The 27,693-nt window shown below is 41.1% G+C and overlaps 1 protein-coding gene across 1 annotated transcript in view; it reads left to right on the top strand.

Annotated features, from left to right (window-relative positions):
• The window catches only part of LOC145402005 (uncharacterized), a 40,834-nt gene extending 16,885 nt beyond the window's left edge, over nucleotides 1-23,949 (top strand). The window contains exon 3 of the mRNA XM_080274106.1: nucleotides 23,319-23,949. The gene's annotated coding sequence lies outside the window, so the exon portion shown is untranslated. The remainder of the gene's footprint in view (nucleotides 1-23,318) is intronic.
• The last annotated feature ends 3,744 nt before the right edge of the window (nucleotides 23,950-27,693 follow it).

Below are 27,693 nucleotides of genomic sequence, written 5' to 3' on the forward strand. Positions count from 1 at the left end.
ATTTTCCTCTCAAATAACTCATTTCCACTGCTCTCACTCTTGACTTGTGTCCTTCCAACAAGGTCCAATCTTCACTTCAGTACATTAGAGTTGGCATCACAGTACTCTCATGCACTGACATTTACTTCCATGCCCTTTTCCATGTTTCTTATCACTGCTTTCAAACAACCGGCAACCTTTCTTCCTTGCTGTACCCTTTCAAGCGCTTCACCCTCAAAATTTCGACCTTTACTCATTACACTACCCAAGTACTTAAATGCACTCACATTTTCCATTTCCTCATCATCCAACTTCACTGTACATCCAGCGACTTCTTTTCCCTTAGACACTATAAGTTTACTCTTCCCTACATTCACCTTTAGATTCCATTTCTTACACATTCTCCCAAACTCATTCACCAGGTCTTGCAGTTCCCCTTTGACCTCAATTAACTATTCGGTATCATCTTCAAACAACAGTTCAGGGAGTTTCCAGATGCTGCCCTCTCTCATTAGCATCCACTGCCCTATCATGTATCTCCTTAGACAGATCCCTGTTTCAATCCAGCATTCAGATAGAAAAATTCTTTCAGTTCACTATCCACACACACTGCAGCCTTAGCACCCTCATACATATTCGTCACGGCATTCAGCAACTTCCCATTTACTCCATGTATTCTTAATACAGTATTTTCCACATTCCTTGTCTATTCGCCTTGTCATATGCTTTCTCCAAATCAATGGAGGCCGCATGCAACTTCTTTCCCTTCTCTAGAAACTTTTCCACTAATGACCTAAGAATGAAAATCCGATTTACACAACCTCTTCCCATCCTAAAACCTCCCTGTTCTTCTCCAACTAATTCCTCTGTTATTTCCCTAAATCTGTTAATAAGTAGCCTACCATTTACTTTTCCTATTACACTAAGATTACAGATGCCCCTGTGATTACCACACACTTCCTTTTCCCCATTTTCTTTGTACAGGGGAATAATTATACCTGACTTCCAATCCTCCTGGACTCTACCTTCCTCCCAGGCCAATCAGCACATCTTCCACATCCATTTGCAACTATCTCTCCCTCTTGGTTCAGCATTTCATCACACATTCTGTCCATTCCTGGGACTTTCCTTATTTTTACTGTCTTCTTTGCTTCCACTACTTCCATCCTACTGATTTCTTCCTCTTTTTCTCACCTCCCTCCTCATCCTCCCAGACATTCCGCACTCGCATTACTTTTCATTCTCCATGTTTAACAGTTCCTTAAAGTGTTCTCTCCATTTGCTTACATTTTCTCCCTTCTCCATTAGCAGTCTACCATTTTTATCTTTCACTCTTTGGCTATCTTTTCATCACCCTGTCTAACCCTCATTACCTCTTTCCAGAACATTTTCTTACATTCCCTCCACCTTACATTCAAATTCCTTCCAAATTTCTCATCCACTCTCTTCTTACTCCCTCTTACTAATCTTTTCACCTCTCCCATTCAACATCTAATTCTCTCTTCCATCGTTCAACTTCCTCCATGCCTCTGCGTCCCATCCACTCACTTTATGCTTTCTTGTTTTGTGCCACGTCTTGTCTCACCTCTTCATTCTACCATGCTGTTCCTTGCACACCCTTTCGTTGTCTTCACCCCACACACCAGCTTGCGTGCTGCACAGATTTCTTCTAGGAATGTCTTGCACACATCTTCCACCTCTTTCATCTGCTCCAGATCATATTTACCCTATTGGTCCTCCACTTCTCTTTCATATTCTGCCTTTTTTCCATCCTCTTGCAACCTTGCTATCCTCCTTCTGTGGACTATTTGTTCCTGTCCATCCTACCATCCATTCCTTCATTGTATTTGAACCTTGACTTTCAACACCACCAAGTGGTGGCCAGAAAGTCCATTCCCGCAACCTCTGTGTGCACTTGCATCCATTACACACCTTCTCATTCTGTCATCCACACACACATCGCCCTCCATTCATTCATTTCACCACGCACCCATCTCATCACTTGGCTTGTATACCTGTGGATCGTTTTTTGCCTGAAGAGGGTTTAGGCTTTCATTAACCCCCTCCCTGCTCAAATGTCCACTTGAGAACAGCCATTCGCATCCACTTTTGCAGGCACACCCCACTCATCAACTACATCCACTTTCACATTCCCTACTTTTCCACTCATATCTCCAGTCAAAAACACTCTCATTCCTTTCAGACTTGTCCATGCATGCTTCCACATTTGCCCAGGACTCTTCTTTTACTCTACTTGCACTATCTTGTGTTGGCACATATGCACACATAATTGCCCACATTTATAGTCCTACTTTCACTCTTACCCACACAATCCTTGAGCCAATTGATTCATACTTTCTTATATTCTCCGTCCATCACATGCACAAAACAATTTGTACTCCTTCTTTTGCCCTGTTATTGTCATCTACTCTCACGCACATACTCCATCCATACTTCCACTTCCTCACACACATCTCGCCATTTAGTCTCAATTTATTCCTCATATGTCCACTTTTGTACCCTCAAGCACCTGGACAATCTCTCTTTTTCACCTTATCATTTGCACCCCATACATTGCTTGTCGCAATCCGTACCATGTCCTTTGGTCGGTCCTTAGCCGTCACCTGTTGGTCAGTCCTGGGCCAAGGCTTCTTGTTTGTATTTACAGTATAGTTAGTGGTTTGCTGGAGAGGGGCACTAACCCTCTGCTAACTCACTTGTTTTCATGTAGGGAACATGTGTTGGTTGGTTTTAAGGTTACCATCCAGCATTGTAGACGATTTCCTGGTTTACAGGTAATCATTTTGCTGAGGTCAAGGCTTTTATTAAAACCATGATGTCATATATTAAGGATAGGTTGTCCTTTTAGAAAGATCTTAAGGCCAAGGTCCTTTATTGAGGCCTCTTCAACCCTGAGTACAGTAATATGTGATACCCTGCTGTTACATTCATTTTGAAAGGCTAGTACTGTGCCTGCATGAGTCAGTTTTGTGTTTTTAATGGCTGTTATGTGAACTGCATGATACCTGCGGTTTTCCTGTCTTGTCTTGTTGTAAGTACTAAGTTCCCTCTTAGAAACTCCTTGTACGTTTTGCCTGTTCTGTCTGCTGGGGTCACCCATTCACATGTAGGTCCACGTGGCACTTCAAATAGTTTCTCTCACACATTGTGCCCACAAACCAGACCATCTTAGCCTACCCTTACTCATCACATCACTAACACTCTTAACCCTTAGACAACAAGAAGCCACTCCTTAGGTGAATTAAATAATCTGATGATAGCATGAATGAATTTGTTAAAACTTGTCATTATTAGAGACAGGTGGATAATGTATTTAGCCCGTAAATGAGAAAAAGCCAGTTTTAAATTGTATCAAAGTATCTGGAGATAGCATGGATAAAATATTAAAGGTTACTGTATGTCTTAAGGGGGTTAATACCAAAATCAGATAAAACTGAATGATTCTTTTCCTCCTATTAAGGAACCCAAATCTGGGGCTGGTCATACTACAGGCAGTGTTTTCTATGGAAAGAAACTAGCTATATACCCAGACTGGCTAATAATTCCCCAGCAGCTGTTAGAAACTTGGAACAAAAAAATATTGTGTTACAAGATTTGTAGCTGAGATTCAGATCTTGGGTTTTGACTCTCTTCATCAAGTGCTGTGTTTTCTTCTAGTGCTGAGATTTTTTTCCAGTGAGTTACCAAGCTTGTAACCAAATTTCACTCTCATGGTGGGAATCAGTGAGAGCCAGCCATCTCTCCTAAAAGCTTTAATACCCAAACATCCTCTTAATTCTGCACTTGTTATCCTGTCCCTCACTGTGACAATACACATCCATCTCACAGTCCTAACTTTTATATGTTGAAATTCGTGAACATATACACATAATGCTACCCGTGTTTCACTACCATAGAGCATTGCATTTCTCACAGGTGAACCATTGTTCATTGGGGCAGTAGTGTTATATTATTTCCAACCACTTCTGACTTTTGCCCTTTTACTAGATTTGCATTGCCCCTTTGGCTAATCATAGGGCCTTAGTAACCACAGTAATCAGTATATTCAGGAGACATTCCCACTGTCAGTCTTCTTCAGTCTTTGCTGGACCATACAATCTCCCTTACATATATGGTATTTGCATTCATGATGGGTTATACTGTACAGTACCTTGTGGTGTAACTTTTACACTGTACCACCACCATGCCATACAAGTTAGAGTAAATGCCAGTCCTTCTTCTGTACAGTGGAACCTCAAGTTACAAGTTAAAATGAAGCACATTTTTTTTTTATAGCACTGCAGGTAAAATATAACTCATAAGGGACTATTGCATTAGTGCCTGGAATTGGGTTGTCCTGGGAAACAAGTAATTTTGCCAAGGATTGTGTGTCAAGTGCATCCTGCCAAGGTAAAGCTCAGCAGACTCGGGCAGGAACCCTTAGATTCCTGCCTGTGAAACTAAGGAAATCAGGTACAGTAACCTCTTGATTTACGCGAGAGATGCATTCCTGAAGAGGTCGCTTAAAATAATTTTCGTGCAGTTTAAACAAAATAATGAGGATAGGTAGCTTGAGATGGTTTGGTCATGTGGAGAGGATGGGGGATGATAACTTGGTATAGAAAGTGAGAAGTGTTAATGTTGGGGTTAGGGTAGCGAGAGGTTGACCAAAAAAGACCTGTGACGAAGTCATTGAGTGTGACCTCAGGGTAAAGGGATGAAATAAGGAAGCTGCCGGAGATCGGGCAGCATGGAGAGCCGCCATTAGGTGACCAAGGCTGACGCATGCAAGTTTGTTGGAGCCTTCAAAAATGAAAACAAAAAAGTGAAAATGATCTCACAAGTAATAAAGGAAAATGAAAGGGACACGTTCTCCAACTGCTGCAAGTATGTACGTATATTAGGCTTCCATATCATATGTTTACTATACACTAGACCTATAGCTTACTCCAAACAGCTGCATGAAAGAATATTCATCCACTCACACAAATATGCACCTAAACACACGTGCAAACACACTGAGTTGCCAACTAATCTTTTCGAGAGAAAATAGTAACACGCTCACTACAGCCACATAGTAGGCTACACACGCGTTAATATACATGCACAGGCGTCCACACACCTTACTTTAAATCCTCTGCCATGCATTATTTCAAATAAATTGTTAAGTTTAAGTGGATTTATTCCATTTGTGACCATGTTATTTAAAAAAAAACAAACCCAGCACGTATAAAACGCAGGTTTACTGTACGTTGTTCACATTGGAAGGCGATATGCTTCTTCTCCTTCTCTGTTGAGTTTAACCAAGTGTTGTCACTCATCTACTGGTCGGCAGTCACAGACCCAAAAACATCAGGAAGTGGTATGCTGGGCAATCTCAGCAGAGAAGCATAAGTATATGGTTTGTTGTTTTTCAGCATTTGAATCCGTGATATGGTAGTCCCATTCTAGAGTACTTAATAATATTATTATTGCTATGTGTGAATGCTTAAACAAATGTATATTTCATGCACTGTGATGAAATACTGAAAATTGGGATGTTCACTAGTCTGAAGGTTGGTGGCCACAAGTCCTGGAAACCAGACCACTCAAACTAAGGACATCAGGAATTAATACACTGGGCAGTCTTTAACAGACAAATATAAGCATATGGTTTGTCATTTTTCAGTACAGGAATCTCTCAATTATCCAGCATAATGTAGCCAACCCCCACTCCAAATACAGTAAACTTTCAGTTATCTGGTGTAATTCAACCAAGCCCTACACTGGTTAAAGCAAAATGCTGGATATTTCATAGTATCCCCCATTGGCTCAGTGTTCAGCATCAAGCCAGATATGGCATTACCATCCATCTCAAACCTCTATCCTAATAACTTTCCCATGAGTAAAAGATGAAAGTTAAGCATAAAATACAATAAAGTTATGATAGAGTACAGTAATATTGCGTTGGGTTGGATATTGTGATGATGGATAATTGAGAGTTTAATGCGAAACACTGGATATTGCATTGGTACCCCCAATCGGCTATCCATTCACTGTTGAGCTGGATAATGTGTCACTGTCCTAAGCTATCCATCTCGACCCTCTGTCCTAAAAACTTTCCAGTGATATTATCCATGAGTCTATCTATCTGTCTATCCATAGCTAGACGCCATAGTCCCATAAGGGGTGGCTATTTGTCTTTGAGTTAGTGGTTTTTTGGGGAGGGCACTAACCCTCTGCCAATCCACTCGTTGACACATAGGGAGCACGTGTTGGTTGGTTATATGGTTACCATCCAGCGTTGTAAATGGTTTCCTGGCTTACAGAAAACCAAGGCTTGCCTCTCAGTGTAAAGCCACCTGAAGAAGAAGAGTAATAAAAAGTGACAGGAAAGCTGGGAGAAATAGGAAGAGAGGAGGGTGGACACAAAGAAAAACAATGATAAAGGTAGAGGATGAAGCAGGCACCACTACAGTGAGTGAGTGGATGATGGTCACCACCACCTGCCACAAATTACCCATGAGTAAAAGATTAAAAGTAATAAAATGCAATACAGTATAGATACAGTACATGTAGTACATTAATACGGTATATAATATAATCATAACACCGGTCAACAGTAAAAAATCATCATGAAAGTTTTTTGGTGCTGTTGATACAGTTTTAGGTGCTGATTCCGAAAATCCCATCCGTTTTTTCCTACCACATCTAGTTTTTATGATGATTGGTGAACCTTCATGTTGAAACTGTACCGTATGTAACAGTATTCACATACTGTATATTCCTGTTCTTAACACTGCTTATGCTTTTTTGCAACTGTTGTTGTGTATTGAATCAGTTGATATGTCAAGGCAATGCAAAAATAGCCCCGATTGTGTCTGCTACGTCTGTGGTTCGTTCACCCCCAGGGGACAGCGACGCAACATCACAAACGATATCAAGAAGGTCTGTCATCTGTCCTACGGCTGTGCTCTTGCAGATGAAGACAGAAAATGGGCACCGCATGTAATTTGTACAGCTTGTTCGAATGGACTAAGAGGTTGGCTGAATAAGAGGGCAATGCCATTTGCCGTTCCTGGGATATGGAGGGAGCCGAAAGATCATGCTACTAATTGTTACTTCTGCAGGGTCAACATATCCGGGTTTTCTGTTAAGAACAAGCACAGGATTGCATACCCCAGTTTCGAATCCACTGAAAGACCAGTGCCGCACAGTGATGAAGATCTTCCCATTCCATTACCACCAGAAGATGGTATCACCAGTAGCGACGAAGAGAACGAATATGTAGCTCAGCAACTGAGTCAGAGGAAGCGGCTGAGGATGCAGAGGTTTTAGCCGACAGTGAAGACACACTTGAACAGTTCTCTCAAGGAGAATTGAATGACTTAGTTCGAGATTTGGGACTACTGAAGAACAAGGCTGAACTTTTGGCTTCTCATTTGAAAGAAAAATGTCTTCTCAAGAAAGATGTTCGAGTATCTTACTTCAGGAAATGAAATGAAGATCTTTTTTCTTTATTTTTGTGTTGATGGACCACTATGTTTTTGCAGCAACACTGATGGATTGTTCTGCTGCCTTTCACAGGAGCATGATCCTTCTCAATGGCGTTTATTCACTGATTCATCAAAGAAGAGCTTGAAGACGATATTGCTGCACAATGGGAACATGAAACCTTCTGTGCCTTTAGGACATTCAGTGCACATGAAAGAGTGCTGTGAAAGCATTACGGCCCTTTTAGATGCCATAAAATGTGAAGAATACAAATGGAAGTTGTGTGGAGACATGAGATCGGTTTGCAGATGGGACTGCAATCAGGCTTCATAAAACACTGCTGTTTCTTATGCCTCTGGGATAGCCGTGCAACTTCCAAGCACTATGTGTAGTCGACATGGCCACATAGACAAACATACAAGCCAGGAACTTCGAACTTTGCGAATGAGCCTCTGGCCATACTAGGCTGACTCGTGGTTTTTTAATGGAGAGGGCGCCCCCTCCCTATTGCGATGACTGTCTGGTTCCTTTGACTGTGCGGCATCTCCTTGTCAAATGCCCCAGTCTTTGGGACCTTCGACGGCAATACTTATCTGGGTGCTGAGCTGCCGATGGATCATACCTTCTTTCTTTTGTTCTTGGGGAAGAGGCTTGTACTATGGGGGGAGGCACCTTCTCTTTTGTGTTGAGTTCTGGCCTTCTTCACAAGCTGTAGGGGTTTTCGATAATTTAGTTTGTATTTTAATGATAGTGTTCTAATTTTAACCCATATCTTTCCACCATGTTTTTTAACTTTGGTTTGTTTTATTCTTTTATATTGTTAATTTGTTTTATGCATTGTTTGTCTCGGCCTTTTATCATTTTTTATAAATTTTTACATTCTTTTAATTTTATGTTTGGCGGCATATGACCTCTGCTGTTGCGCCGCCATGTCTCATTTTCTTTCATTCATTCCATTCATCTTCCTCTGCTTCATATAAAGCTTGGCTTAATGAAGTAGTTCGTGAAGACACTGGGAAGAAGAAACACTGAAGTATTCGGATATGTTGCAAGCAAAGTCCCAGGCATCACTGAAGCTAGCTGAAAGAACAAATATTCACCATTCCACAGATAAAGGAACTTCTGAGAGACCACAACTTCAGCACCAATCTGGCTGATGTGGAACTGGCTGCCTGGACCTCATTCAAGTGGATATGTGAAAATTTCCTGGGACACAAGTGGTCACTGGATTATGAAGATGGTGTTGAGGGACTTCTCAATTCATTTGCTGCTATGGGGTGTCAGATGTCGCTGAAAGTTCATTTTCTCCATTCGCACCTTGAAGTTTTCGAGCAGAACCTGGGAGCCATCTCTGACGAACAGGGAGAATGCTTCCATCAAGATATCAGTGCAATGGAGCATTGCTATCAAGGCTTCTGGAATGAAAGTATGCTCGCGGATTACTGCTGGATGCTGTACAGGGACAAGCCTGGAACTTAGCATCGAGGGAAGTCTAAAGCTCGATGATTTTGAGTAGTTTGACCTTTGCAACAGTGCACTGAAACTCACTCTCTGTTATAATATTATGTCTTGCAGGAGAGTTTCCTGTTTTGCCATTTCAATTTGGATGAAAATACGATGTATATGTGGACTATTTGGAGACAATGAAATTATATGAGGAATCGACATACCTCAAAAGACTTCGAAACCTCAAATATATTAAGAAAAACTTTGTTTTTATAAGTAAGCTATGTGTCCAGCGATAAAATTCAGCCAAATGATAAAAGGTAGTTTTCATAAAATTGTGACATACTACGCTAAAATGAACTGCATATTTGTGATCGTTGTCAAAAATAGGTTTAGATATGTTATATTTTATACCTGATGAGAGAAAAAAGTTTGATTGTGTAGACCTGTGTAATAATCATACTGTACTCACCTAGTGCTGGCATCAGTGGAGGGTAGATATGCACAGACGCATCCTCACTATACAGTAGTCAGAGCGCTGAGGGGCCACAAGGGAAGTCACACCACTGTGGGGTAACGACTGCATTGGTCACAAATGCACAACGCACAGATACGTCCTCACTATATGGCATCCACAGGAGAAAATGAGATAGTGACAGTAGGCTCCCACAACACATTGTGATTGGTTGGTGTGTTGCAGGGTCTGCCCACATGCCGATTGGGTCCTGTGTGTGAGCCGGATGATACACATCACCACCCACTGCGTCTTGTTTCTGAGATGGATATTGCCTGATTTCACCGGATATTGTTTTATTAGAGTCAAGAAAAAAGCAACAGATATGATGTTGGGCCAGATATTATGATGATGGATAATTAAGAGACTAATGTACTTGAGAGCTTTATATGGGTGGCCTATCCTGGAGTACTTTCCTGAGTTAACTATTTACATGGTGCCATCAAAGCTTCTCAGTGCTCCACTGATCAAAGTAAAATGCAATATACAGTTTCTGATCTCTCTCTCTATCTCTCTCTCTCGTCAGTGATCTGTTGTCGAATGTCTTTGATGGTGAAAGATATCCATCCATCCATCATCCAATCCTATGTTGCCCCATGAGGAGCATAAGAGCCCAGGGCTAGGCAGTTGGTCCTGACATTTAAGTTGAGAGTGACCAGCCACACTCATCCCTGAGTGGCATTATGTGAGCAATAAACCCCAACCACCTCTTGGATTATCACAAGTTTAGGGGGGAATCATACTTTAGAATATTAGAACAAAGAATACAGTAACTACTATAGGCTGGTTGGTCCATGCTAGGCAGCTTCTGTACAATGGCCAGGAAAGGTAAACAAAGCCATTTGTAAACGTGACCTTGAGTGTTAGTGGATGATCGTAGGTACAGGGAACTGGGCCAGACTCAACAGAGAAAACGGAAGAGAAGCATCTCTGTCATCCATTCAGGGCATGAGGCACAGTGTAATATGATAAGGTCTGTACTTTTTTTTTTTTTTTTTTTTTTTTTTTTTTTTTTTTTTTTTTAAATGCAAGGATGAAGAAACCAAAGGCTAGGAGCCCTCAAACCATTCCTTCCTAGAAAAAAAACTAAAACAATACAAAAAAGAGCCAAATTCAAGATCCGTTCATTTTGAGATGCCTGTACACTGTGTTTGAAGGACTGGAGATCATAGGAAGTAGGAAACACAGATAGAGGGAGACAGTTCCAGAGCCTACCTGTTGCATAAATGAAGGACTCTTGCATTAGAGAGTTGGACAGAAAAGGGATGAGAGTTTGTTGTTAGACGGGTGCTATGCGCCCATCGTAGAGGTGGAGGGATGCAAGCAGACAGTTCAGAGGAGCAGTGACCATCTCTGTTGAAGTGGCAACAGAAAAGAGATAGAGATGCAACAGTGCGACGAAGAGACAGATTGAAGGGAGCCAGTAAGACGGGGAGAGTTAATGAGACAAAAAGCCTATGACTTCACCCTATTGAGAAGAGCTGTATGTGGGGAGCCTCCCCACACATGAGAGTTGTACTCTACATGAGAATAAAACCCATGTGTAAAATAAACAACTGTGCACGGGTAAAGAAGGTACAGAGTCAACTTAGCACACATAATCTCTTGGAAGTAGGTTTTACAAGAGATGTAATATGATCTCTCCAAGATAAATCCCGAGAGAATGAAACGCCAAATATGTTTAAGGATGGTGCAGGATTGGGCTGGATATTATTAAAGATTATTGGGTACTCCTGGGGAAGATTTTGTCAGGTTGATAGGTGTAAAAATTGAGTCTTTGATGCATTAAAAACAACAAGATTACTCTTACCCCAGTCAGAGATACAAGCCAAGTCAGACATTAGGTGTGCCATAACCTCATCACATGTTTTTTTTTTTTATGTGTGTGGAAGAAGGAACTTAAGGCCGCAAGCCCGCAAAATTGTCCCTTCCAAGAGAAAAACAAAATACAAGAGAGAGCCAAATTCAAGATCCAATCATTCCGAGATGCCTGGACACACTATGTTTGAAAGACTGGAGATCATAGGAAGCTGGAAATACAGACAAAGGGAGACAGTTCCAGAGTTGACCTGTTGCATAAATGAAGGACTGGGAGTAACGGTTAACTTTTGCATTAGAGAGTTGTACAGAAAAGGGATGAGAGTTTGCTGCTAGACGGGTGCTACGCGTCCGTCGTAGAGGTGGAGGAATGCATGCAGAGAGTTCAGAGGAGCAGTGATCATTGAAGTAGCGATAGAAAAGAGATAAAGATGCAACAGTGCGGCGAAGAGACAGAGGTTGAAGGGAGTCAGTAAGAGGAGGAGAGTTAATGAGACGAAAAGCCTTAGACTTCACCCTATTGAGAAGAGCTGTATGTGGGGAGCCTTCCCATACCTGAGAGTTGTACTCCACACAGAGGCGGATAAAACCCCTGTATAGAGTCAACAATTGTGCAGGGGTAAAGAAGAATGGAGTCGGCTTAGCACACCTAATCTCTTGGAAGCAGATTTTACAAGAGATGTAATATGATCTTTCCAAGATAAGTCTCGAGTAAATGAAATCCCAAGCATGTTCAAGGATGATGCAGGATTAAGCTGAATATTATTAAACATTAGTGGGTATACCTGTGGAAGATTTTTTCGGGTTGATAGATGTAAAAACTGAGTTTTTGATGCATTAAAAACAACCAGGTTATTTTTTACCCCAGTCAGAGATACGAGCCAAGTCAGACATTAGGTGTGCCATAGCCTCATCCCTTGTTTGCTGAAGTAACTGCTGCGATGGACGTTGCGGGAACCGAATGGAAAGGTGAAGGGTGGAGTCATCAGTGTATGAGTGGATAGGGTTAGATGTACAGCTTAGGTCATTGATGAATAAAAGGAAGAGAGTTGGTGATACGACAGAGCCCTGAGGAACACCACTGTTCATAGATCTAGGAGAAGAACGATGGCCGTCTACAACAGTGGCTATGGAACGACCAGAAAGAAAGCTAGAGATGAAGGCACAGATAGAGGGATAGAAACCGTAAGAGGGCAGTTTGGAAATTAAAGATTTATGCCAGACTCGATCGAAAGCCTTTGAGATGTCAAGTGCAATGGCAAAGCTTTCGCCAAAGTCCTGAAAAGAGGATGACCAGGAGTCTGAAAGGTAGGTGAGAAGATCGCCAGTGGAGTGTCCCTGATGGGACCCATACTGACAGTCAGAAAGAAGATTGTGGTAGGAAAGATGCTTTAATATTTTTCTGTTAAGGATGGACTCAAAAACCTGTGAGACACTGGATGTTAAAGCAGTTGATCGATAGTTAGAGGGTTGAGAATGATCACCCTTCTTTGGGACCAGCTGAATGAGAGCAGACTTCCAGCAAGAAGGAAAGGTACAAATTGATAGACAAAGATGAAAGAGTTTACCTAGGCAGGGTGTAAGCACAGAAGCAGAGTTCTTGAGGACAACCTGGTTTCAGGGAGCTTGCACCTGGAATGATTACTACTGGGTAAACAAGACACTAGTGTAATTCTAGCCTTATGTCAGAAACTTGGTCAAGAAAAGCTTTAATGTGGGGCCATGTGACATCCAAGGGTGATGTCACTCCATTTGAGTGTAGTCAACATCATATATTACTGTACATTGTATCTTATTCAGGCCCAGACTTTATTACGGTATCTTCTTGTGTGTAACCAGCCTTATTTGATGAAAAGTGAAGTAAAAAAAAAAAAAAAATGATTTTCTGTGATGGGATTTACTAGTGGAGAAATGTGTATACTGTAGTTGTGATGTGTGTGGGGTTATGGTAGAACCCAGGCACTTTACACCAACCAGGCAAAGACAATGTGTGTTGTTTTATGACACCAACAGTTTACATAGGCATTCATTGCAGTACATTGGACAATATTAGGCCCAAATTTTTGTAATCATGAATGGTAAAGTTGTTTGCAATAAGAAATGTGGTGAAAACAGAACTGTATTTGGTGACTGAGTTGATGTGTAGTCAACTTAGTCATGACATTGCAGCATAGTCGGGTCCTAACTTATGCGCAGCATCATCATGTGCATACCCAAGCTCTCTTGATGAGAAGGGGAGTGAAAAAATTAGTAATATTCTGTAATGGCAGTTACCAGCAGGGAAGTGCCTTACCCTTTACAGTGTGGGAAATTATCCCAGCCCCCATTACGCCTGGATGATAATTGCAAGTGAGGAAAGGCCTCACTTCTAGGATTGAGGCAGTAGCAAAAAAAAAAGGGGGAGAGGTGGGAATGGCAGTTACTTCATATTCCCCTTCATATAATCAAATTCATTTCTAAGAATGTCAGATTGGAGAAGAACTTAGTTTACTGTATGTAAATGTATATGCAAATGCACAAGCTGTCATCATTTGCCTGGAATATGAAGTTAACATGGGGGTTTCCTTTCAAGGTACAGGTCACATAGTACTTATTAACTCTCCATACAGTTAGAGCTTTGTTTATACAGATGTGGAATGCATAAAATTACATTCAGTTTATTCATTTTTTCCACTTAAGTGTAAATTACTCACTGATTGTGATTCCATACATTCAAAATTGGCCGGGGCATGCTACCTGGTCAGCACACAGGCACTGTGAAAGACTCTCATCCCATCCTGTGAGTTCCAGCTTGCCTTAGAAAGTCTGAATCCCATCAACTATCCAAGCCCTCCAGTTCTGCCATCTTAATGATTTCACAAAAGACACATTTATATCCTGTTTATCAGCCTTGTTTTAAATAATGTTGCTAGGTTTCTCAGAATGTGTTTTATGTATGTGAGATAATGTTTGTATGGTATACCATATAACGGTATGTTTAGGGCGAACAGGGGTTGAAAGTCACTTAAGTGTAAGTTCTTGTAAGCTTTAATTATTGAATTTTCTTCATATGTCGAGTTTAGCTAAAGCATTTATCCTTACATGCAGTTTTTCCATTTCCCCAGAAGTGCTTAAGTGGAGAAGCAACTGACAATGTTGCTATGCAGGAGAAGTAACTCGTTTATGAACCTAGATAACAGGAAAACTCATCAGAGAGCAGCATTGTTCAGAAAATCCTGGAACTCTTCAGGTGAAGTTATTCATCAGTTATAGCTGAAGCTCAAGAAATACAGCAGCACTATATAGTTTTCTGCTTCAGTTCCTGACCTCAGTGTTTAGTCACTGGCTAGTGCTGCTTGATATTGAAATTAACAAGTACAACAAGTCCTTGTTATATTTTCTTTTTTATGTCCCTTTTTCCATTTCAACCCACTGCACATTAGAAAGAGATTGTTTATACTTCAGTTGAATTAAGTCCATAGTCAGTAATGGTACAAAAAGGGCACTTATTAAAGCTCCATTCCTACCTGTTAAGCTGATTGACCAGATTTCCCCATTTATGTACTGGGCCTCAGTTCATCCTCAGGTAGGAAGAGATTGGAATGATGATGATGGTGATGGTGATATACAGTGCAGGTTGTATGAAAATGTTGTGAAATTTTGGGAAGCATCTCGGACACATAGTGAGCACTTACTATCATCCCTGGTTGCCTCCATTTATGTCTAACTTTGATAGTGTATTTTTTCTGGCATATATATGACATATCAAAGTGCAAACCCCTTCAGTCAGGCCATCACTTAATTATTTTATTCAGCTTTTGTAAGGTCTCTTGTAGTGAAGGATGTATCTGACCTCACCATTTAAAAAAGTCAGTCGATGTGAATACAGTATAGTTGTTTGGAGATGGCAAGAATATAATTTTTAAAATATGACCAGAGTGAAGGGGTTAAACCAAAAGCTTAGACTACATTCATCCAACAAGATACACGTTTTGGAGATAGAGAGTATGCTTCTTCAAGATGTGTGGTCGATTGAATCATGACCATTTTCCAGTTACACAGTTGTCTCCTCGTATGTGGATTGTGAGAAAATTTAGCGATCTTCATCGCTTGACCTATTCTTGTCTTATTTCTCCAGTTGCTGCGATAAGTTGTTTACGAATGTAAACAGCAAAAGTACCAGTTATAACACCTACGAGAGATTAATTTAAGAGAGAGAGAGAGAGAGAGAGAGAGAAGAGGTGGAGGAAAGGATAAAAGAAATTAGAAAAGAGAGGGGAAGAGAAGTGACAGGAGAACAAAAGGAGAGAAGAATAAGATAGAAAAGAGAAAGAAGAAATATAGAGAAGTAGGAGGAGGAGGAAGAGGAAATGAAATCGGGAAATAGATGATGGAAGAGAGCAGGAAAGGAGAGGTTGAGAAGACAGGGAGAAAAAAAATAAATAAATAAGAGAGCATACTTTAGAGGAGGGATATGGGTAGTATCAGGGCCCAGAGCAGTGAAGCAGAAGTAACAAAAATAATGCTTATTCCGTGGTATCGTAAGGGTCATTGTGGGAGGGGAGGAAGAGAGTGTAAGACTGTCTGACAGCATAAACATCAAGCCCATGGAGTCAGATAATTAGTGAGGAATGCACAGCGCCCTTTTTTTCTTTTCTTTTTTTTCTTTTTCTGTGGCTTTGAAACCTACCTTATTGTATTTTCTCAGATTTAGCAATGTTTTCTTTCTATCAGAATTACAGTTTCCATGCAAGAAATGTGAGTTCATATACAGTGAAAAAATAGAAACAAATTAAGTGCCTGCCATAATAATGGTAGCTATTGAATTGGTGGTGATGGTAGCTATAATATTGACAGTGATATTAGCAACTACTACGGTTTAGTTTTTGTTATTAGTGGTTGGTGAAGGCGCTCACCATCCTTTCACTCGATGTAGTGCTGCTCTTGGGTGCCTGCCCTTTCCTTTCTTCCTTCCTTCCTCTTCTGTCTTTCTCTCCATCATTTTCTCCTCTTCCTTCTGCCTACGGGTGACCTTACACTCCCTGTTCTGTCTTTTTTTCCTTCATTCTCTCCTCTTTCTTCTGCCTATGGGTGACTCTACACTGAGTGACAAACCAAATGGTTTCCTGTACACCAGGAAACCATTTACTGCACTGGATGGCAACCATATAGCCAAATTATGGTGCCTGGTGGTTTAGTGGGTAATTAAGGCGCTCCAGTCGGATTGAGCCTGTGTAGGTTTCTATCCAAGGGGTGGTTGGGGTTTATTGCTTACATAATACCACTCAGGGATGAGTGAGGCTGGTCACTTTCATTTTAAATGTCAGGACCAACTTGCATAGCCCCACGCTCCTATGCTCCTCATGGGGCAACGTAGGATTGGATGATAGATGGATGAACCTTTATGGTCAGTGTCTTATATTTGTTTTACCTTCATAAGTAGGGTATATCTACATAGCATATCAGTAGTCAGGTTTGTTTCATTTATGGTTTTTAGTGGGCAAGTGGAGGTCTGGCTCAACATGTGGTGAACATATTAGTTTTATTTAATGGGGCAAATTGCCTAATGTTCAGGTGTGCTGTGTCCTGATACAGAGTGTGCCAGGCTAACACATGGGCTTGCATCTTAGGGTATGACTGTATTTACAAACTCATCATACTAGTAGCTATCAGAAAAAAGAAAAAAAAATCAGTTCTGAGTAAGCTGCCATGTTGTATATGTAATTGTATCATTACCAGACACAAGTACATAGTCTCCTAAGTTTAGATATTAAATGCTTCTGTACTTTTATTTATTATTATTTTTTCCCCATAGTGTATGATTTTTTTAAAAAGAAAAGTAGACTCTTTGATAATTTTCTCACGATGCTGAGTTTAACATTTGTTATTACAGTATTTATATTGAGTTTAGGAGGTAGAGGTTCTGTTGTTAAGTTTTATTTATTTGTGTACCATATTGTTGTTGATTAGTTGTTCATTTAATTCACCCTGCCCTACAGGGGCAGTTGCCTACATGCAGTTGATGGATCTGCTTGGCCAGACAGACTGGGTTACACTACAGCAACAACCCACAGATGATAGCCTGATTGGTATAATTTAGTGACAAAAGTTAGATTTGCATACATGGTAATAAAAGATGTCTTTACCATGACATTTCATTCGTTTATTTTTTCTCACCAGGCTTGTACAGTCGTGACTGACACACAGTTTGGTATGCAATAAATGAATGAAATGATGAAGTTGTATCTGATTTTGGGTTGAAATTCACATCCGATAATTGTGGTGCCCACGTACAGCAATCCTGTGCATACGCAGTGCCTCCTGACAAACCAACAGTCAGATGTTTGAGCCAAAATGTCTGCCCAGTGTTTAATTGACAAGAATGACGTTGTCCATTAACAGTAAACAGTGTAAGTTGCCTAAAAAGCCATCAGCCTGAATAGTTTCATATAACATCATCTCCATCTTGTCTAAGTATTGTACAGTATACTGTATTACAAACAGTAAGCAGTTGGTCAGGGCACCCTATCACACCTCTTTAGTAGCAGAAATTATTGCTGACTTCAGAACATTCTGTGTACACTTATACATAGATTTAATGGCACAAAGCATTCTTCTGCCACATCCCAGTGATCTTAAATACTTACTGTATTAGCTTTTCCCTGGATACCCTGTTGTATGCTTTGCTGTAATCCACAAACAGAACATATAATTTCTTTCTCGTACACATAGCAAAGTCAGTTAAAAATCATAAAAACATAATCTGTTTTGTACATCCTCTTCCCTTCTGCACACCTGCCTGACATTTGTCTGTAGAGGTGTGGTCATCTCCCATTCATTCTGTTTTATGTGTACAAGCCTAATGAAACACCATCACCAGATAATACTGCAAGTGCACAACAAATAGTGCAGTATGCAACATTAAGTGGAGTGATAACTCTTTTGTGTGAAATGTGGTACTGAAACCTGTGACTTGGAAGTTATGTCTGGCAAAGATCCCACCCCTAATGGAAAGCATAGTGCTGCTAAAGGTGTTGAGGACAAGCCTAAAAGGGTAAGGTTTTTTGAGATTTTAAGTTATGTGGCATTTGGCCCCCAATATATCCCCGCTGAACCCATGTTAAATCAACATCGATTACTGTATGCTAAATCAGTATGCAGTAGGTTTTCACGACATAACCTCATCACATAGCGAGTTATGACTGTATATGGTTGCATCACTGAAGCTCCTACACAATACAGTAGTTGTGGAGGTATGAGTACTCAGTTGCTTAACAACATATACTAATTGATCCTTACACATGTTTTATTGCGGAACTAAGGCAAAAGGTAAAGGAAAAGGTGGGGGTAGATACCATGATGCACTTAGTTGCGGTGCTTATCTCTGTAACTTAGGCCTTTGAGTCTCTGGTGGATTTTTCTCCCTATATCCTGGGATACAAGGCCACTGCATCAGCCAGGTTACCACGGTTACCTCCCCTAGGTGTTATCCAAGGTACTCATTTTGCTTAACAACCCATAAAGGGTGGATGGACACCCGAGTCAACTGATGCCAACTGCCTGCACCAGGATTCGAACCGTAATGCTAATGTGCTGGTAGGTTCACTGTCAGCGACTCTGACCTCTCAGCCACTGTGGCATGTTACAGTAAATTGTTGATTATGACAGTTTCAAAACTAATGAGCATTGGATGATTCAGACTTAGTAACATTTTAAAGGCAGATGGATTCGACAGTCAATGTACATACAAAAACAGTTATTGTTATCTTCCCAGCAGACAAAAACCATGGACCTATATTATCTTTGATCTACTTGTACAGACTCCTCCATGATATCATTCTGAATTTAACCTTGGGTTAATGGATTGTTCATTGGCCCTTGGCTATGTCTGTGGTGGTAGGGGATATTATTTACTGCTCTTGAGGGTGCTTCTGTCATGGAATAATGTGCAGTATTCATTTTGAAATTACGATACTGTACTCGTATTAGGCACTTGTTTTAGTGAAGGATAGTGCTGTAAATCTGATATCAAGTAAGATTCAGAATTATTACCTTTAGCTACCTGTGCTGTGTATGAAGTAGCAAGAGGTGGAGTGGATGTGGGGGATTGTCAGATTATGAGAGGAGCTGTGTGAAAAAACTAGGTAAATGAGTTTTAAAAACCCTGGAAAATGCAGTTAAGTTTTTGCACCGTTGAGTTTTCTGTAACTCAGACTATAGATGATAACTTTTTTTTTTTTTTTTTTTTTTTTTTTAATGCCATTCATCATTCATTCATCATCATTCATCATCCAATCTTACATTGCTCTATGAGGAGTGTAGGAGCCTGGGGCTAGGCAAGTTGGTCCTGACATTTAAGATGAGAGTGACCAGCCTCCTGATCCCTAAGTGACATTATGTGAGCAATAAACCCCAACCACCCCTTGGATATAAACCTTCACTGGCTCAATCCGACTGGAGCGCTGTAATTATCCACTGAACCACCAGATGGCAAAATTTGGCTATATGGTTACCACCCAGCATAGTAAATGGTTTTCTGGTGTACAGGAAACCATTTGGCTTGTCACTTAGTGTAGAGTCACCCACTGGCAAAAGGAAGTGGAAAGAATGAAGGAAAGAAAGACAGAATAAGAGTGTAAAGTTACCCGCAGGCAGAAGGACAAGGAAAGAAAGACAGAAGAGGATGGAAGGAAGAGAGGAAAGGACAGACACCCGAGAGCAGCACTACATCGTGTGAGTGGATAGTGAGCGTCCCCACCTACCACCAGTGTCCACCTACCACCATTGATCCTTGCCCCCAAAAAATAATGTAAAAGAAAATAAGAAACTTTGTTTTTTCCTTCTACAAATATGTACACTTCTCTGGGAGCTAGATTTGAAAACATGATGACTCACAAAACTTCATATCATCATCATCATCATCATCATCCAAACTCTTTCCACATTAACTTCTTCAGTCTAGTGGCCTTTTTATTTATTTTTTTCTTAGTATCTCCACACAATTGTATCATCCTCAGGATGGGCTTTTCAGACTGAGTGGGTGGGATGTATCATTAACACTTTCACAAATGAAGGTCTTTCTGAAGTTGCATAAATCATTTGGTAGTAGCAAGAATAAAATATAAAATCCATCAGAGGAGGAAGGGAGTGGGTTAAAAGGGTATCCGTTTATTTATTACATGGAAGAGGTTGTGTAGATCAGATATTCATTCTTAGATCTTTAATGGAAAAGTTTCTAGAGAAGGGAAAGAAGTTGTATGTGGCCTTCATGGATTTGGAGAATGCATATGACCGGGTGGATAGACAAGGATTGTGGAAAGTATTAAGAATATATGGAGTAGATGGGAAGTTGTTGAATGCTGTGAAGAGTATGTTTGAGGGTGCTAAGGCTGCAGTGCGTATGGATAGTGAAATGAGTGAGTTTTTTTATATGAAGGTTGGGTTGAAACAGGGATGTGTCATGTCTCCATGTTTGTTTAATCTATATATGGATGGGGTTATAAAGAGATACAAGGTAGGGCAGTGGATGTTGGAGTGGCCCTATTGAGAGAGCGCATTGTTTGGAAACTCCCTGTACTGTTGTTTGCAGATGATACTGTGTTGTTAAGTGAAGACGAAGGGGAGCTGCAAGGTTTGGTGGATGAGGTTGGGAGAGTGTGTAAGAAACGGAATCTAAAGGTGAATGTAGGGAAGAGTAAAGTTATGGGCTTCGAGAGAGGTGAAGTCAGTGAATGTACAGTGAAGTTGGATGATGAAATAGAAAATGCAAGTACATTTAAGTACTGTACTTGGGTAGTGTGATGAGTAAGGATGGAAGTGTGGAGGGTAAAGTGCTTGAAAGGGTACAACAAGGAAGAAAGGTTGCTGATTCCTTGAAGGCAGTGATAAGAAACAAGGAAGTGAGCATGGAAGTGAAAAAGTTATTACCAAACAGTAGTGTGATACCAACTCTAACTTATGGAAGTGAAGCTTGGACGTTGTTGGAGGGACACAAGTCAAGAGTGAGACAAGTGAAAATGAGCTATTTGAGAGGAGCCTGTGGAGTCACATGGAGAGACAGACTGACAAGTGAGGATGCGAAGGAGCGTTGTGGTGTGGATGTCGATGTGTTAGGAGAAACAGACTGAGGTGGTTTGGCCATGTGGAGAGGATGGAGAGTGAGAGACTGACAAGGAGAGTGTGAGTAGGTGGAGGGGGAGAGAGGGAGGGGGAGGCCAAGGATGAGATGGAGGGATGGAGTGGAGAGGTATATGAGAGAGAGGGGTGTGAATTGGTAGCAGGGCAGTGAAATGGCGGGGGACAGGGTGACGTGGAGGCGATTTGTTTGTGACCACCCCATATAGGATTAAGGCATCTGGCAATAGATAGATAGATAGTTACCAGCTAGTGATGTAAATGATTTCCTTGGGTAACAGGAAACCATTTGGTTTGTCACCTGAAGCAGTCACCAAAAGGTAGCACTACATCAGTGAGCGGATGATGGACAATGCTGTCTGTCATACATTTTTATGTTTCTGTTTAATAAATAGTGAGTATGCATTGACGTAGTATATTTTTCAAGAGATATCAGTCTTTGTTGCATTTTCTGGTATTCACTTTATTCATGTATCTTAGGCAAGTAGCAGTTGCTATACTCTTATGCAGAAATAACTAGGGTGATGAAGAAGATGAATGTGATTATATTTAAGGGTGGAAGGAGGAAAAGAAGCAAAGAAAAAGATTATTGGCTCTCACCTGAGAGTCCCGGGTTCGATTCCCGGCGAATTGATAATGGACGGAAATGGATGGATGCATATGACAACGATTGCACTTCTTAACTTGGCAGTTGATTGTTTACAGTAGTTCTGTATTACAAATGTGTGAGTGATATAATCAAACAAAGCACTCAGTATGGAAGGCTTTTGTTTGGGGGGTGAAGCCAAGAATTTAGATGGCTTGAATAATAAGTGAATGGATTTATGACCCATTCACTGGGCTCACTCTTGATGATTCACTTATTTCTCTGCATTTTCCTTTTCTTGTTTCATCTCTAGATGATGGTGATGATGATGATAATGAAGTGGCACCATAATGCACACATAAGAAAAATCACACTGTCTTAATCATGTAAGAATGTTCTTAAGGGCTGTTAGTACTGTATCGTGTAAAGTCTTTCTTGTCCATATACATATCAGACAAATGCATAATTTGCTGGTACTGTATACAGTAGAGTTAATTTAAAGCTGTTTAGTTCACCACTTTGCTATGGTACTCTGCTGAAGGGGAGACAGCAGTATGTTTATCCTTTATTTTCAGTACTTTAATTTATTAGTTCAGGAAGCTGAGTATTTGGATACAGGATTATTCACAAAGGGATATTGCAGAGTACCATTCATTCCTGCAATACCATGTGTCCGCACAGATACTTCATTAATGGAACTGAAATACTATGTGAGTAAAGGTGTATGTTTTATGATCATATAATTCACCTAAGGGCTGTGGTAATGGTAGAGGAATACTGATGAAATAGTTTGTAGTTTTACTGTTAATTTATATACATGTCAAGAAACCAGTTGGGACCGAGGGTTTTTCGGACTACTGTTTTTTTCGGTCTATTGGGAGGGACCTTTGAAAATATTAGAAATATGTACATGAGCATTAAGTAAACACTTGAAATGATATGGGTTATTGTTTTACTCACTGGAAATGCATAGAAGTGTGATGAATAGTTGCAGGCAGGTAGATCCAAGTCCAAGGCAAGTCCAAGCTAGATAAATCCTTAGATAAACTCCAGAAAAAATTGAAAAAAGACCAGAAAAATTAAAAAATTTTGCCTTGACAAATTCGGAGTATTGGGATTTTTGGATTATTGTAGTGGATAAAGTTCCACGGTACTCAATCATTGTGTTGGATAATGACACGAGTTAAAATTTTGTCATAGCACTGTAGGCAAGTGTGAATTAGAGCAAAGGATATTGGACATGTGTAAGAGCACAGTGCAACATAATTTTTAATGTGGTAAATAGGAAACTGCAGAGCTTGGCAGTACTGTATATTCCAAGTGGTTACCATGTCAGTTAATTTTTTGTCCTGGATATTATAAAGAGTTGATGTTTGTAACTTCTTTCAGACCTAATGCTCAGTTGTGACCAAGAACTTCAGAATACAAAGGGTACTACAGTCAAATTCATTAATTTATACCCAGAAAAATAATGTTCATCTAGCTGTGCTGTATACTGTGGACAATTAAATTTTTCCCATAATGCAAATAATACTGTACTGGAACACTTTGTGTATTGCATGAATACTGTAATGCTCTTAAGGTGACATGTTGGGAAAAAATCTAATACTGTACTATGCAGCACTTAATTTTTCCACAGGTATTTTAAACTTATTTAAGAATCAAAGATTACTAATTTTCCATTGCATTTACCTTGATGAATAATATTTATTGAGTATTACTAACTGTGAAGTAAAGCACAATAAAACCATTGTGTATATTACTGCCATGGTAGGTCATTGATTTCTGTAATACAAGATAACTTTTGTAAACTTTTGCACAGATATACACAGTAAACACATGCAATATAGATAGTATCAGAGTAGGTGATAATTGCATTGGAACATTGTACTGTAGGATTTCAGTGATTTTGATTGAATGTATGAATTATGCATCATTTCTGAAAATAAAAGTGATGTTATTATTTTGTACTATACTGTATTTACCATAATGAATAAAAATTTAAAGTTTGTGGCTATAATAGGTGGATAATGTCTTTGAAATTTGGTCATGTACAGGTACTGATAATATCGCAAATGCACTTGTCAGTGTCTGCCTGTGTGGTGCTGACATAACTGTCAACTAGCAAACCATCAGCTAACATACCTGTTTGCTGGTATAACCATTAGAAAAACAACAGTCAGAATGGCTGATGACTTCTGCCAGAACTAGTGAAAAAAAAAAGTAGTCCAGTGGTTAGATCAGGCAATTTGAGATCATTCTTTTAATTCATATCATTCATGTTTAGATCGAGGCAGAGCAATCAAGATCAGTACAATACTGTTTTTGTCATTTCAGTTCCACTTAAATCACCTTGGTCCATTAAGGTCAGTTCAGGGCTTTTCAGATCCAGTATGATCCATTCAGGCCATTTAGTGTCCATTCAGGGTGGTAGGTGGTGGTTACCATCATCCACTCACTTTAGTGTTGCCTACTACTTCCTTTGCCTTTATCATTCTTTTCTGTGTCTTCCCCCCCCCCCACTCTTCCTGTTTTTCTCATCCTTCCTTTCACTTTTTATTACTTTTCTTTCGACTCCACGTGGCTCTGCACTGAGTGTTAAGCCTAATGGTTTCCTGTAGCCCAGAAAATCACTTACAGTGCTAGGTGGTAACCATGTAACCAAACAATGGGGTGATGTGAAGCCTGCTATGGTGCCCCTGTTAATTGGGTGGAGAGACATGTGACATCCTCCTAAGTACCAAACCTCCACTCTTCCATTAGCTCCATGGTGGTGAGGTACTGCCAGTCACAAGGGACAATTCACTGTATGGGACGGCCCTGTAGGATGGTTGTTTACCTGCAGTTGATGGGTTTGCTCAGTCAGACAAACTAGGGTTGCTCAGCAGCAACAACAACATTCAGCCAGGCTCAGTTATATATTCAGATTCAGTCAGGACCAGTTGAGTATACTCAGGATCAGTTAGGTTTAACAGTGCTACATCAGGTTCAGTCTGGCTCATCACATCAATTCTGGCCTCATCAGGTTGTTTTAGCTAAGTTTAGGGTAATTAAGATTATTTGATTGTACCTTGTCCTTAAGGAGTTTTATTCTCTTGATGTTCAGCTTTGCTTTCCTTTCTAGTTCAGTATTTATACATTATTTGTGTCTGATGGATAAGTATAGAACACTAGCAGTCGTTTTATCCTTTATTTAGTTCATAATTCTGTTACGGGAGACTCTTTGACTCTAGTATGTATATCTGTAATTAATAAGGAAGAAATTGGACTTCCTGTTTGGTCCCCAACTGTTAGAATTCCCAAGTGCCTTGTCCTCCACAGGGGTAAACCATAGAGTTTGGTAATGTGTTCCTGCCTGCGAAGATGGGCACTGCTTGTGATACCACAGTGGATCCCTCAGTCAGTGACAGCATCTCCTTCAATTTCTGTTCAGGTTAGGTGTGTGGGGGAGGACTCAAGCTTCCTTGCACCTAACCCATAGTGTGATCACTGCTCTGTGCCACCTGTGCTGCAACTCTGACCTCACATATTTTGTTTATCTTATTCTCTTTCATTCTTGGCCTGAGAGGGTACCGTGAGGTGATCAGAGGTGAGACTAGAGAGTGGTCAGGGTTGCCTATGGAAACAGTACAGATTGACTGAGATGGTACAGGCTGGGAAAGTAGGTGGATGTAAAACAGGTAAGATAGCATTGGTATAATGTAAGCACTAGGCAGGACAAGGGGCAGGGGAAAGAAGGACTAACAGGAAAAGATGATGCAGGACAGGCACAAAGAAATTGGAAAGGCAGCCTCATGTTGGGCAAGTAGGGTAGGTGTGGCAGGGACTGGGAAGGCAAATGAGGACAGCAGGTATGGCAGAGCAGAACCAGGCCAAGAGGGCCAAATAGTGAAGAAGTGAATCAGTCCATGAGTTGATAAGGATGGAGTCTGGTGGACAAATGGAGAACAGCCTGATTTATTTTTATACCGTTCTCAGAGAACTGTCAGCACAGGCTGGTACCAGCCGTGGAAGTTGGATCTCATCCATCTTGAAGATGAGCACACTTATGCATAGCAGTGGCAGACACTTCCATGTTTCCAATTCATGTGTCAGGGGTGGGTGGAGTAAGTGTGTCAAGTCTGGCTCATGTTTTGGTCAGTGGTGAATGTGGCATTTGCCTGTGTGTGCAGAGCACTCCTTTCCACATGAGGGTTGTTTGGAGGACTTAAGCACACGTTTCCACATGGAGGTTGTTTGGAGGACTTAAGCACACCTTTCCACGTGGGGGTTGTTTGGAGGACTTAAGTGCATTTCTGCTGATCACTGTGGTCAGCCCACATTATGTGATGTGTTATGGCAAGTTCCTCTCTTCTAGCTGGCAATGAGTGTGGGACTGCATGTTCGCACTAAGAGCACACCTTCCCACACCTAGTTTACATGGAAGATATGGGTGCACCCAATTGGATGCACCATGGTCAGCAGAGCTGTGGCACTATGGTGGGAGCTGTTCCAAGGCAGAACACTGCTGTCTGTGTATACAATATCCTTACTTGTTTCAAGTGTTCCCCTGTTTTGCCCAGGGGTAGTTATCATTCTCCTGTCCTCCCAGATTGGAGGGTGAGGGCAGTATTCTCATTGGTTAAGGAAGCTCCTAACAGCTACAGGCAGACCTAGCCCTAAGTCGTCACCCACTCGCCGTTGCAGCCCGAGCCCCAAGTACTGCCGGCGACCTGAGCTCTCCAATCCAGTGCTTGCTAGAGGCAGCACTACAGGGAAAGCTAGATGCTTCTTCGCTACTGGGTTTGCTAGAGGCAATCCTCAAATGTTTGCTAGAAGCGATGTACCCCCTGGACTTGTTACATGCAGTCCAGCTACGCAGGAGCACCGACGTCCTTCTTTGGCCTCTGGATGTGTTAGACGCAGTCCAAATACTGTATGCAGGAGCACCAGTTTCCCCTTATGGCCACTGAACTTGCTAGATGCGGCTCAGCTTCTGGACTTGCTACATGCTGTTGAGCTATGGAGGAGTCCTGACGCCCCTCTTCGACCGCTGAACTTGCTAGAGATGGTTCAGCCCTGAAGGAGCCATGACGTGCCCCTGGCTCGGACTAACTGCCACCAGATACCATTGCCTTTGGAGTGGATCCCCTTCCTGTACCGTACCTCCCCCTTCACCTCTCCTCAGTTCCCTTCCCCCCACACCTGGAAAGTTCCCGGGGATAACAGTACATGACCTAGCTATACTGGCTGTCTCGGGTTGGGTCTCTTCTAGCTTCCTGTACCCGTATGCCCACTCTGGGAACAAAGCACAGTTAACATCTGCCCTCCACAAGGACCATAGAGAGAACCAGACATCGGGTTCCTCCCCTTTGGAGCTAGAATCGCACTCTATCCCTACGGGCTTTACCAGAATCTTACTTTACACACCACAACACCCACATATACAGATGTAGACTAGACCCCCTGGATTTCCTTATTTTCCAGTGTGTAGCCCTGGTGGTGATCTTCGGTATGAAGGAAGTGAGAGCTTCCCTCCAAACCTTTAGATCAAGACCCCACACCCTAAATCAGCCATTTTCCTCCCATTGTCTATTGTCATTCACACCATTTATCCAGGTTGTGTAAAGAACCAATAATAATTATAAACCTGTACTATAGCCATCCGGGGTTTGTGTCTTCCTTGTGCTACCAGAGTATATTGGAAGCGAATTTTGTGTTCCTCCCTATTTAGAAGAGCCCAAAGGAACTAGGTTTGTGCCAGCACAACAGTTAGCCTCTTTAA

The sequence above is a fragment of the Coenobita brevimanus genome, chromosome 6 (assembly GCF_032717465.1).
Source record: "Coenobita brevimanus isolate Jiangsu-jjx chromosome 6, ASM3271746v2, whole genome shotgun sequence".
Lineage (NCBI taxonomy): Eukaryota > Metazoa > Arthropoda > Malacostraca > Decapoda > Coenobitidae > Coenobita > Coenobita brevimanus.